The sequence below is a fragment of the Arachis ipaensis genome, chromosome B05 (genome assembly GCF_000816755.2).
Source record: "Arachis ipaensis cultivar K30076 chromosome B05, Araip1.1, whole genome shotgun sequence".
In the NCBI taxonomy this organism is placed as follows: domain Eukaryota; kingdom Viridiplantae; phylum Streptophyta; class Magnoliopsida; order Fabales; family Fabaceae; genus Arachis; species Arachis ipaensis.
The window spans coordinates 67,068,898-67,083,884 of record NC_029789.2 but is presented as its reverse complement, the minus strand read 5'-3'; positions in this window follow the sequence as shown (position 1 = coordinate 67,083,884).

The window sequence follows — 14,987 nt, the reverse complement described above, 5'->3', positions numbered from 1 at the left end:
TAGGGAGAGGAGAGAAGAAAGAGGGAGAGAAACAAAGACAGAGAGAGAAAAGGAAGGGAAGAAAGAGGGAAAGGAGAGAGAGAGAGAAGAGGGAGAAGAAAGAAGAGATACAGAGAAGGGAAGGAGGGAGAGAAGAAGGAGAGAGAGAGTGAGAGGAGGGGAAGAAATAGGAGAGAGAGAGAGAGAGAGAGAGAGAGAGAGAGAGAGAGAAAAGGAAAGCAGAGAGAGGAATAAAGGAAGAGAGAGAGGGGAGGAAGAGAGAGGAGGGGGAGAAAGAGGGGGGAAAGAGAGTATGTAAAAAGTAAAAACTAAAAATTAATTTTGGAGTTTGGATAAAACCAGTTTTATTTGGTTTAAAATCAAACTGAACCATGAAAAATTAATTTTCTAAACACTAGATTTTATAAGAACTACAATTTCAGTTCAGTTTTTTATTTGAAAAAATTGATTTATTTAAAACAGTTTTAATTCAATTTAGTTAAACCATCGCTGGGGGCGATTTTACAATACTAGGAGGAACAAGGAAGGGGATCCTCACCTTCCACCATCTCCTGGGTCACACTTTCAAGAAAGAGTTCTCAGATGCAACATTTATTCCTTTCATTAGTTAGTTTCATAATTGAAATAGTACAAATATATACATATACATAAGCACCCTACCTTCTCATACCTGAATCATCACTTCTCAAACTTCCTTCATCCCCAAGTTACCACCTATTCCTAGCTTCATCTCATTACTAGGCTTACTAACAAGATCTAGGACCAAAGGAATGAAAATAGAAGTTTAGAGGTTTAAAATCAAGTTTAAAACACAAAAATCTCATGTGCTGAAAATAGGGTTCATGCGTACACGTGGGCCATGCATACACGTGGGAGTGCATTTCTGAAAGGTCACGCGTACGCGTGGGCATACAATTTTCTATGCTCGCATACGCAAGCACCCTGCTCGCGTACGTGAGATACCCAACCCGAATAGGTTGGTCGCGTCGCGTGCAGTGGTCGCGTACGCAAGTTATGCAGAACAGCAAAAATGCTGAATGCTGCCGAATTTTCAGCTTTGCACTCCAAACTTCCGACGCGCATAACTTTTTTATTTTAAATCATTTTGCATCTGTTCTTCAAACGACGTATACTTCACGGACCCAATTTTCATTTGAAATAGATTTGAAAGAATTTGGTGGTTCAGAAGCCAAGTTATTACTTGCTGAAGTTTGGCTAAAATTCAATTTTTCACAAAAACCTCAAACCACAAGTTTTAAAAACCAAACCCACTCCCAACCTTCTACACACATATATTCAGCACCCGAACACCAATTAAATTCAGCACCCCAGCACCAATTACCACATTACATTTATCATATGTTACCATATACAACCATTCCTCAACTTTAATCAACCATATGCACAAATTTCCTAATAATGTTAACAAAATCATCAAAATACCACCATCCGTTCCTATTTACTCATATCACCATTATCAACTTATCTGCTAACAACCTAGCATCATCAAAAACAATAATCATGCAGCAAATACTCAATTTATATCATATTCATCATCAAGGGCGCTATGCATTAAACATGATCATACGTTCCAACCTATCCTATGGTCATCCAGCCTAAGTTTTCATAGGACATTATATATTAAATACGTGAAACCTAAACCATACATTGGCCAATTTCCACGTATTTTCCAAGGCACCCACTTAAGCGGAGAGCAATCCCTCAACACCAAAATTCAGCAACTAGATCTCACTCCAAGCTTCCAATTAAGCTTCCAACATGTCCAACTGCCTCATATCACATATATACATACACCTAACATATTTATCACAAACATATCCCCAAAATTCAATACAAAAAATACTAAACCAAGGAATTAACTAGGGTTCTATAATTCTTACCTTACACAAGCACCAAGGAAGCAAGATTGAACGTTTCCCTCAAGCTAATTCGAGCCTAAACATCAAAATTGAATAATTTTCAACATCTTGGCTCATAAATTTCAAAATAGGAAATGATAAAATTGAGAAAGAAAACGTGACTTTCTTACCTTACAATGTACTAGGCTTTGTAGAGCTTGACGCTGCGGTCGCGTGGCCATAAACGGTGCGGTGATCGGAGCTCCGGATCAAATGTTATGTGGATTTGATTGAGAATCAAGGGTTTGGTGTTTTGGGGTGTTCTTCCCCTTTTCCATTGTTTCCAGCGTGTAAATGGAAATTTTTAAGGGAAGGGAACTGAACTTTTGGCCTTTTATGTGATGGACTTTGGGCCCGGTTCGGGATCGGTTCACTGGTTCGGCCCAATCTTGGGCCAAATTATTTAAAATTAGTGTTAAAATTCTCGTTTTAATTAGCTCTATCTTATCTTATTATAAAATTCACATTTCGAATTTCCTTTATTAAAATTTAATTCATTGAATAATTATTTGCTAATTTTATGGGGTTTATATCATACCCACCTAATTAAGAAATTTACCCTCAAAATTCAGATTTATTTATTTGAAAAGAGATGTGGGTAGTCCTTCCATATATCTGGTTTGAGTTTCCAAGTGTGTTTGCCAATTCTAGCTCCACTCTCAGCATCTTCTGCTAATGAAACTCCTTCTCTACATAGCTTCTTGGCAATGGTATTGATAAACCACTATTTTATGGTTTATCTTGTGCTCAATTGAGTGGTTTTTATCTACTCTTTACCCACTTATTCATACTATTTGCATGGTTTTACATTTGCCTTCCAAATTATGTGCTTTGGTTGAAAACATGCTTCTTTGGCCTTAAGTTCCCTATATTTAAATCCTCTCTTATTACCATTAGATGCCTTGATATGTGTGTTAAGTGATTTCAGAGATTACAGGGCAGGAATGGCTCAGAGGATGGAAAGAAAGCATGCAAAAGTGGAAGGAATACAAGAAGTTGGAGAAATTGCTAAGCTGTCCAGCATGACCTCTTCACACTCAAACTGCTATAACTTTAGCTACAGAGGTCCAAACAACGCGGTTCCAGTTGCATTGGAAAGCTAACGTCTGGGACTTCGATTTGATATATAATATGCCATAGTTTCCTTGATGCTAGGCGACACGACCGCGTGCTCCATGCGGCCGCATCGCAGTGACGGAAATCAGCGTATTTGTATTCTTCTCCAGCAATTTTCGGGCTGTTTTCGACCCAGTTCGCGGCCCAGAAAACACAAATTAGAGGCTATAAAGTAGGGGATTGCATCCATTTATAAGGAAGCTCTCACAATTCACTTTTCATGTTTTAGATGTAGTTTTTAGAGAGAGAGGTTCTCTCCTCTCTCTTAGGATTAGGATTTAGGACTTCTCTTAGTTTTAGGAGTGACTCTCAATCCCAGGTTCAATGTTCTTTTTATTTCTTTTCTCACTTTTGTTTATGACTCTTTATGATTGATTTTCTATTTTGCTTTAGTAAAGGTCAACTAAGTGGAATTAAGATTCAACTTTCATTATTATTGATAAGGATAACTAAGTCTGAACTTCTAATTTCTTATACCTTGCCAAGAGATTTTATTATTATTACTTTATTTTACTTGTCATTTAAATATACCTGTGCCCATTGCCCAAACTCAACATTCCCCAGAAAACTCATAACCAATAATAAATACACCTCCCTGCAATTCCTTGAGAAGACGACCCGAAGTTTAAATACTCGGTTATCAATTTTAAAGGGGTTTGTTACTCGTGACAACCAAAACGTTTGTAAGAAAGGTTGATTGCTTGGTTTAGTAACTATACTTGCAACGAGTATTTACTATAACTTCTAAACCATCAATCTTCCGCTCTTTCAGGTATCTTATTATATATTCTAACCGAGGTTACTGGAAGTGTTAAATCTTCCCTGAGTTACACTGGTTCAAGTTCTAATACGTAATTAGCATCTGAAGTGTACTTCTGAAACTGAGACGTGAAATGTGTCGTACCGGTTAAAAAATGTGGGATTAAAGTTACCTGATACGCCACTGGCCCAATTCTCTTCAGAATCTGAAGTGGTCCGTGCTTGCCATGGATTCAGGTCCTAAAACACTTTGGTTTCAATCCCTTGGTCTTGATTTACTTGTCAATTCTAGTTTGTTGAAATAACCTTCACAAATACAGAAATTCCTTCTTCAAACTTGAAAAGTTTTCTCTTTAGGTCCGCATAACTCTTGTCGACTTTTTTTAGTGAGAATCTTAATTCGAATTTTTTGTTGCCTTGGCTATTAAATTCGGGAACTAAGATGTTTGATACTCCAGTTTTAAATCAATACAGAGGCGTCTAGCGCACCGTGAAACTTCACCTTCTTCCTGATGTATGGTCAAACAGAGTTGTTGATGAATCCATATTTGACGATAAATTTTGGATTGATTTGAGTGGATTTCATCATATAAACCCACATTTATTCATCTAAATAGCATACTTTTTGTCTTTTCTCTCTAAATTGTGCCTAATTGTGAAAATATGCTATTTTATACTTAATTTAATCAATTTTATTTCACCTTCATTTCATTCGATATCTTGATATTTTTTATGAGTGATTTCAGGTGTAATAGGTAGGAATGGCTTGATAAGAGTGGAAGGGAAGCATGCAATTGGGAGAGAACATGAAGAAAACAAAGGAGAATCACACAGCCAAGTGTGCGTATGCACAACTACAGTGCATATGCATAGGATGAAAATAAGCAAGTGTGCGTAGGCACACACCTGTGCGTACGCACAGGTACCAGCGTGTGACCATTAAAAATTCACGTGGCTCGCGATTTTGAGGGCTTTTTGGCCCATTTCTGAAGGTGTTGAAGCATATAAACAAGGGCTAGCAACCATACAACATACCATACATTACACAATACTCTTAGATAGTTTTTAGGGTAGTTTAGGATAGTTTTAGCTTAGGTTTTCTCTCAATTTTTCTTAGGATGTAATTAGGTTTTATCTACAAGTTTGCATTTTCCAATTTGATCTTGGTCTCTAGCTTATTTCCATTGTAAGTATTCCTTAATTTTTTCTTTTACTACACTACTTGTTCTACACTTTCTTATATTTTAAGTCAGTTTGTTAATACATATTTACTTTTGCAATTTTGAGTTTTAGTTAATGAATTTGATGTTTAGTGGTTTTTATATGTTTATTGAATTTCCATTATTGATTTTGCTCTTTTATTGCTCATGGTTTCAAGCATTTTCCCAATTTTACCATGTTTGTGATTATGCCTACCATGTATTTGATGAAATGCCAATTTTGATTATGGAGTAAATTCTCACTCCTTGACTTGGAAAAATGAATTTATGGAATACTAGAGTCATAATGTCCAATATTTAGTGATAATTCCTGGGTTGTTAGTTGTTATTGTTTCCACTAATGCTAGCTTTTTACTAAGGTAATTAGTAAGTGATGTGAGAATTATCATTGGTCTAGAATTTCTCAATAGAAATAGAACTTTGTTGTAAGCATAGTTCTAAACCAACTAATAATTCTCCATCAAAGTTTTAATTTTGTTTGTCACAAGTACAAACCCCAATAAAAACCGAGAGTATTTAAACCTCATGTCGTCTCACAAGGAATTGTAATGAAGTGCTCAATTATTGGCTATGAAGGAACAAGGGGTTTTGATTTGGTGATTGACAAGAAGAGTAAATAACAAGAAAGTAAATGACAATTAACTAATAAAGGAAAGGAAAAGAACTCTTGGCTAAGGCATGGAAATTGAGATTACCATCCTTGTCTACAAACCATATATTGACAATTATGAGGGACCAACCCATCAAGTCTACTTCTATGATTGAAGTAGGTCAAATAAGCTTGATCAACATCAATCCATAAGTTTTCAACCTAGCTACTAATTGACTTAATAGTAGGCTAGTGTTAATGGGTATCAAATTGACCACTAAGGGTTCTCAAATCACCAATTCAATTAGACCCAATGACTCAAAGTCACCCAATTCCCTTAGCCAAGAGTATAGAAAACTACTCTATAACTAGTGAAAATATTTTATCAAACACCTAGAGTGCAATAAAAGTAAACATCACAAAATGCAAGAATTAATAGAAGCTATAACTAACATAAGCAAGAAATCAACAATAGCAACTAAGATAAACATAAAAAGACATGGAAACATAAAATTGCATTAGATAAGATAAAAATTCAACAAGGGTTCATGAAAGTAAAAATGGCAAAATAAGGAAATTAACAAAAAAAACTAAGAGGATTAAGACAATAGAACAATAAAATATAAAGAGAGTTGAACTAAAAACAAGAATTAAGAGTTGGATCTACGAAAATTTGACTTAAACTACCCTAAATTCTAGAGAGAAAGGAGAGCTTCTCTCTCTAGAATTCTAATCTAAAACATGATGAAAACTAAACTATGATTACTCGGTTCATTCCTCCTTCAATCCCTGGTTTAGTAGCATCAAAAACGGGTTGGATTGGGCCCAAAATGCTTCAGAAACCGCTGGTCACGTGTTGCCTTTAAGTGAGTCATGCTAATCCTGTGATGCATACGCGTCACCTAACTGCAAGGTTACTATGACAAATTATATATCATTTTGAAGCCCCGGATGTTAGCTTTCTAACGCAACAAGAATTGCCTCATTTGAACCTCTGTAGCTCAAGTTATGATCGATTTAGTACGATGAGGTCAGGATTGACAACTTAGCAATTCCTTCATTTCTTCATGAGTTCTCCCACTTTACATGCTTTTCTTCCATTTCTTTCAAGTTATTATTGCTTTCAAAACCTTAAATCACTCAAACAAACATATCAATGCATCGAATAGAATTAAAGTGAATTAAATTTAATAATTTTAAGGCCTAAAAAGCATGTTTTCACTCATAAGCACAAATTAGGGAGAGTTTACAAAACCATGCTATTTTAGTGAGTAAATGTGAGATAAGTTGATAAAATTCCCTAAATTCAACACAGGATAAACCACAAAATTGGGTTTATCAAACCTCTCCACACTTAAACCAAGCATATCCTCATGCTAAGAATAAAGAAGGACAAGAAAAGGGGGTATGAACATTTATTTAATGCAATCTATCTACATGAATACAACTAAGTGCAAAATGCTTCTACCTACTTGGTTAAAAATGAATCAATCTCCAAGAACATATATAAGCATGTAGAGCTCACATAGCATGATGATTCATGAATTTCACTAATTCAAATCTCAAAATAAAGTACAAGAAGACTTGCAAGAAGAAAGCTTGTGAAAGCAGGGAACAAGGAATTGAGCATTGAACCCTCACCGGAAGTGTATCCGCTCTAGTCGCTCAAGTGTATAAGGTTGATTCACTCAATTCTCTTTTAATCATGCTTTCCATGATTTTTTTTCATCTAACAATCAACAGTTATTCAATGCATGCATACATTTATCATGAGGACTTATCTTTAGGTTGTAATGGGGCTAGGGTAAAGGTACGGATGCATATGGTCAAGTGAGCTTGAAATTTGAATCTTTGATTAACCTAAGCTCTCACCTAACACACATAACAACCTATATAATTCTAATACAATACCTAGCTACCCATAATTCTCACTTTTTCACACACTCATGCACTCTCTTTTTGATTCACATTCCATATGCATTGATTATTATTGACCTTTCCTTTGGGGCATTTTGTCCCCTTTTTATTACTTTCTTTTCTTCTTCTTTCTTTTTCTTTCTCTATTATTTTTTTCTTTTTATTTTTCTTCTATTTTTCTCTTTTTCTTTTGATGAATTATGTACAAAGGGATCAATGCATAGGGTTTTAACATTCAATACATGAGTGTGTACCCAATTTCCAATATTTTCAATAAAAATATAAAAATACACTTTTATCTCATCCAATGTTCCCGAATTTCCCTAAACTAGAATAATAAACACTCTCACTAGCCTAAGCTAATCAAAGATCCATATAAGGGACATATATTATTTTTCACTTAGGGGTAGTGATGTGCTAGATTAAAGAATAAAAGGGAATTTAACAAAGGCTCAAAATTAGCTAACAATGGTAGATAAAAGGTAAGGATATTTGGGTAAGTGAGATATTGAAGTGACGTTCTCAATCATATAAATGCGTTCATACATAAAATAATGGACATATAGAATCAAGCAAATCAAAGATTGCAATCATAGAAAAAGAACAATACACACAGGAATGAAAATAGTGGTTATAAGATGTAACCACACAATTAGTCTCAAAACTCACATGCTTGTGTGTTCTTAGCTCAAAAACATGTTCCAAAATTAATTCCTTCAAGCAAGTTAAACACAAAATTTTTTTTATTCAAATTGGTAGGGTGCCCTCAAACAGTTTTCTTGGAAAAGAAATCATCACTTTAACCAAGTAGTCCTAACATATAAATGGATAGAATATGTACAAATTCTAACTATCATTCAATCTATCATGCAATGCAATGACTAACTAATAAAGACGATTAAGAATTGGTGTTGAAAAAGGAATTATTACCCACGGAAGTCGGTCTCGACCTCCCCACACATAAAGATTGCACCGTCCTCGGTGCATGCAAAGATGAGCAAGGGGTGGGTATGGAAAGTCGGACTCCTCCATGGTGGGTTTTCACAACTGAGGAGCTTCTACAAAGATTGTGCAGAGGGACTTGTTTGTTGTCCCATTTAGAAGCTTTTCCTTTCCCTTCTTGGTGGCCAGCCTGAAAGGAGAGGAAAAGAAAGAAAATTATGCCCACAACAAAGATATCAAAGCAAATAGAACATAGGCGGGGCTAATGCCAAATAAGAGTAGGGTTCTCGACTACATGGTTGCTACAACATGTAAGTGAGAGAGCAATATAAGCAAAGGGCATATCAACTAACACTTGATGCAAGAGTAAAATCAAATCACAAGTAAATGGCATGAAGAGAACACTTGGAGGCATCAAGTTCAAATAGGAATTGACACAAACAAGATTAGTGAAAAGCGTGAGAGCATTTGGTTCCATCCTAACTCAATGATAATGAGGCACAAAAACAAAGAATAATGAGTTAGGAAGGACTAAAGCACTAATCTTGTGTGTGGAACAAATATTACAATTAATGCTAAACAAGTCACGAAGCACCAAAACAATGCAAGAAATTCTCAACAATTGAGTAGGAGAATTCAACGCCAATATTAATATAAGAAACTTAGAAAAGAAAATAGGAACAAGTGGTGCACGAATCCCCACACTTCGTACAACTGAACCAGCAAGTGCACTGGGTCGTCCAAGAAATACTTAAGCAAGTCAGGGTCGATCCCATGAAGATTATGGTTTGAAACAATCTATGGTTATCTTGTAGATCTTACTCAGGTGAGTAGGAGATGTAGGTATGTTATTTAATTGCATAAAAGAAAATAAAGAGATCTTAACTTGGTTGATATGTTTGCAATGATGAGAAGATGGTTAAGGCTTGGAGATGCATTGTCCTTCTGGATTAACTCTGGTATTACTGTCTTCTTCAGTTGTAAATGATTTCTTCTATGGCAGGCTGTATGTGATTGACGCTGGTTTGAGCAGCCGCCAATACTTCTCCAGATCTGAACACCAGGGTTAGTGCGGATCTATTCTGATTGAAGGTGAAGCTCCTGTAGTCCATTCTCTTTTGCGATCCCACTCAAAACGCCACAGACAAGGTCGGATCTTCCGAATCATAGGATGTTGCACCTTTGGGTTCTAGCCTCTACCACAAAGCCCCTAATCTCTTCATACTTCGACTGAACTGGTGTCTCGAGAAGGCCCCAATGAAGTCGTGGATTAGCCGTCTAAGAGATGTATAATCAAGCTCGTGGTTCATCATTGTCTGATCAAAGACTCACTCTGAACCCATGTAGAATGTGATAACCTTATGCCAGTTCAGCGCATTCATATTAATGAAGAACGAAGATACATCTAAAATAGAGAATAAAACACAGATTAAAGAGAAACAGTAATATTTTTATTAATCCATAAAACTCAACAGGGCTCCTCCCGTCAACCTAGGAGGTTTACAAACTCATACTGATAGAAAATACACTCCTAAACAAAAATATGGCCGATCTGTATGATTATGTAAAATATCCCTTAAATACTAAACTAATGACTAAGGATTACATAAGAAAGGGTAAAACAGTCTTTTATTACTAAAATCCACTTCTGAGGCCCACTTGGTGAGTGTTTGGGCTGAGCTTTGATGACATCTACATGCTATGAAGCCTCTAGGGTGTTAAACGCTGGCTAGGGGGTCCTTTCTGGGCGTTTGGACGCTAGTCTCCTCCTTTGGGCGCTGGACGCCTGGAATGGGGCAGGAGGCTGGCGTTGGACGCCAGTTTTGGGCCTTCTAATCTGAAGCAAAGTATGAACTATTATACATTGATGGAAAGCTCTAGAATTCAGCTTTTCCATAGCAATTGAGAACACTCCATTTAAACTTCTGCAGCTCCAGAAAAGCTCTTTCGAGTGCAAGAAGGTCAGATCTGGACAGCATCTGCAGTGCTTTCTCTGTCTTTGAATCAGACTTATGCTAACTTTTGCTCCAGCTCTTCAATTTTAGCAAAAAAATACCTGAAATTGTATAAAAACACACAAAATCAAAGTAGAATCCAAAAATATAAATTTAACACTAAAACCTATGAAAACTTAATAAAAATTAAACAAAACATGCTAAAAACTATATGAAAATGATGCCAAAAAGCATATAAAATATCTGCTCATCACAACACCAAACTTAAACTATTGCTTGTCCCCAAGCAAGTAAAAAAAATAGTAGGATAAAAAGAAGAGTAAGATACAATAAATATCAGAGTTTCCAATGAAGCTCAGTTTCAATTAGATGAGCGGGACTTAGTAGTTTTTTGCTTCTGAATAGTTTTAGCATCTCACTACTCATTGAAACACAGAAGTGTTGGTCTCTTTAGGAACTTAGAATCCAGATGATATTATTGACTCTCCTAGTTCAGTTTTTTTTATTCTTGAACACAGCTTTCAGAGTCTTGGTCGTGACCCTAAGCACTTTGTTTTCCAGTATTACCACTAGATATATAAATGCCACAGATAGTTTAACTGGGTGAACCCTTTTGGATTGTGATTCAGCTTTGCTAGAATCCCCAGATCCAGGTGTCCAGAGTTCCTAAGCACACTCTTTTTGCTTTGGATCACGACTTTAACTGCTCAGTCTCAAGCTTTTTACTTGACATCTTCACACCACAAGCACATGGTTAGGGACAACTTGGTTAAGCCGCTTAGGCTAGGATTTTGTTTCCTTTAGGCCCTCTTAACCATTGATGCTCAAAGCCTTGGATCCTTTTACCCTTGCCTTTTGGTTTAAAGGGTTATTGGCTTTTTCTGCTTTTATTTTTCTATTTTTCGCATGCATATATTTTTTCTTTTGTTTTACATGCTTTTTCTTTTGCTTTTTACTGCTTTTTCTTGCTTCAAGAATCAATTTTTGGATTTTTCAGATTACCAATAATACTTTTCCTTTTTCATCATTCTTTCAAGAGCCAACATTCTAAAATTTCAATTTCAAATATGTACTGTTTATTCATACATTCAGAAAATAAAAGCAATGCTACCACATCAAGATAATTGAACTATTCTTATTATAAACTTGAAATTCATGTATCTCTCAATTCTTTTCAATTAAAATTTTCTTTAAAGCAAGGTGAGAGACATATGGAACATTTTATAGCCTTAAGACATAAATGCAAATGATCATGCAATAAGGACAAGAGAACAGACAATACCATATAACAGAAAATAGAAAAATACAAAAGAAAAGGAGATAAAGAGAACGAATTCACCTTTAATGGTGGTGGCTAGTACTCCTCCTTGAGGATCTAATGTAGTGCTTGATCTCTTCAATGTCACTCCTTTGTCTTTGTTGTTCTTCCCTCATAGCCCTTTGATCTTCTCTAATGTCATTGAGGATGGTGGAATGCTCTTGCTGCTCCATCCTCAACTGGTTCATGTCAGAGCTTAATTCTCCCATGGTAGTATGCCATTGATCCCAATAGCTTTGAGGAGGAAAATACATCCCTTAAGGCATCTCAGGGATCTCTTGTTGAGGCGGCTGCACAGGCTCATGTGCATGCTCTCTAGTTTGCTCCATCCTCTTCTTAGTGATGGGCTTGTCCTCCCCAATGGAGATGTCTCCCTCTATGACAATTCCAGCTGAATTGCATAGATGACAGATGAGGTATGAGAATGCCAACCTTGCATTGGTGGAAGGCTTCTCAGCTATCTTGTACAATTTTTGAGGGATCACCTCATGTACTTCCACCTCACTTCCAATCATGATGCAACGGATCATGATGGCTCTTTCAATAGTCACCTCTGACCGATTGCTAGTAGGGATGATAGAGCGTTGGATGAATTCCAACCGTCCTCTAGCTATGGGTTTGAGGTCAAGCTTTCTTAGTTGAATGGGCTTGCCTTAGGAATCCCTTTTCCACTGTGCTCCTTCCACACATATGTCGAAGACCACTTGATCCAGTCTTTGATCAAAGTTGACTCGTCTAGCATAAGGATGAGGGTATCCTTGCATCAGAGGCAAGTTGAACGCCAACCTCACACTTTCTGGGCTGAAATCTAGGATTCTCCTTCGGACCATGCTGCTCCAATTCTTGGGATTTGGGTTCACACTAGTGTCATGGTTTTTTGTGACCCATGCATTTGCATGGAACTCTTGCACCATTAAGATTCCAACCTCTTGGATGGGATTGGTTAGGACTTTCCAACCTCTTTTCCAGATCTCTCTTCGAATTTTCGGATACTCATTCTTCTTGAGCTTGAAAAGGACCTCAGGGATGATGATGACTTGCATCATCTACCCCTTTTTCTTATCTAAAAAGGACCATAAAAGAGCAGAATCTCATTTGATAATTGCAATTCATGAACTAATTGATGAATATTATGGTACATTGGATTGAAATGGGTTTGTGCTGAATTTCAGGTGAAAAGAGCAACAAAAAGGGAAGAAAACAACAAAATAAAGCTAGGCGTGTGAAACTGTCATGCCACTTGGAACAAAGACTATGAAAGTATGTGCGCATGGCACGCCAGAAGCTGGGCGTGGCACGCCAGTTGTGTTTTCCAAAAAGGATCCTCAAAGCTTTTACATGGACGTGGCACGCCAGGAGCTGGGCGTGGCACGCCAGTATCGTTTTCCAGAGAGCAATGTTGAAGGCCACAAAAGGGGCATGGCACGCCAGTTCATCAATCCAGAAGGGACAACTACTTGGGCGTGCCACTTGGTATCGAAGGCGTGGCACGCCAAGCTTGCAGGAGTCACCTTAAGATGGGCGTGCCACTTGAACATCAAGGCGTGGCACGCCAGTACAAGTTTCCAGAGAAGAGATTTAAGGTCCAAGCACTTGGGTGTACCACTTGGTGTCGAAGGCGTGGCACGCCAACTTTCATTATTCACTTTGGCGTGCCACTTGGTGTCGAAGGCGTGGCGCGCCAGCTCTCATTCTCACTTGGGCGTGCCACTTAAAGACCCAAGTGTGGCACACTAACACTAAAGAAGGCCAAGCAAAGCTCGGCGTGCCACTTGAGGTCGAAGGCGTGGCACGCCAACTCTCATTATTCATCTGGGCGTGCCACTTGAATGCTAGGCGTGGCATACCAGCTACTGGAACAAGGAAGAATGCTAGGCGTGGCACGCCACACACTGGGCGTGGCACGCCAGTTCTATTTTCCAAAGGAGTGAAGAAAGTTCTCCATGGGCGTGGCACGCCAGTAGTAAATTCCAGAGAAGAAAGTAAAGCAACCACAATGGGCATGGCACACCAGTAGTAAATTCCAGAGAAGAAAGTAAAGCAACCATAATGGGCATGGCACGCCAAGTCTTGGGCGTGCCACGCTAGTTCAATTGTCTAGGGAAGAAGAATAAGAAGGGAGATCCTGTGCGTTCCATTTGAGTTCTAGGCGTGGCACGCCAACAATGAAACCAAGCACATACAAGGGGCATGGCACGCCAAACCCTGGGCGTGCCACGCTAGTTCAACTTTCCAGAGAGGAGAAGAAGAGGAAAAAGGCCTGGGCGTGCCACTTGGGCTCGAAGGCGTGGCACACCAGGGAGATGGATGCATGGGGCGTGTCACTTGAGGGACTGGGCGTGGCACGCCACTCAAGTGCCAGCCACACGCCAAGCCTGGAAGGTCATGTTTATTGAGTTTTCTTTTCCCTCTAATTGTAATTTTCTTTTCTCTTTTGTATTTTCTTAATTCTATTGCTAGGAGTAGTATAAATAACCCCTGAAGGTACTGAGAAGGTGTTGTTGAGTAGTAATTTTGTTGAAGTATAGTTAGCTTTACTTTTCACATCATCTTCTTCCATCTCTTGTACTTTTCTCTTAAGCTATGAGTAGCTAAATTCCCTCTTATTGAGAGACGGATCTCTGTTGTACTTGATGGATTAATGATAGTAAATTTCTTTTCCTCTTCATCTTCTCTTTGATTTACTAGAAGGAATTTCGTTTTAATGCTAGTGTTCAATCATCTTGGGAAAGAGGTTGAATGCAAAATAGGTTTCATGGAAACCTTGGAAAAGGAAACATGAAACCATGCTTGAAATCCCTTCTCACACTTGAGTAGAATATCAGATTTGGTGATTGGATATGGTGACATATAATCCACCCTCTACTTAGATCTATGAGGATGTGTGGCATAATCAGGGACCAAGCATATCTCTCTTCATGAGCTATTAGACCAAGAAATTGGCTATTGATCAAGATCTGAGAGATTGAGTCACCAAGGGATTGGGGTTCAATCAATCATGATTGCCAAGAGGTCAATGAGTTGCATGATTGAAGATGAGATGAGCTGGATTTAATCTAAAGAGAACAACATCTCCTAATCTCAATGAATTCCCCCTATTCTCATCTTCCACATTCTTTATAGATTTTTTTACATTCTGTTGATCCCCATTCCTATTTACAATTAAGTCATTTATGTTTCTGCACTTTACATTCTTGCCATTTCCTTTTCTGCACTTTACTACTTCTCTTTATTTTTGAGTCATTTACATTC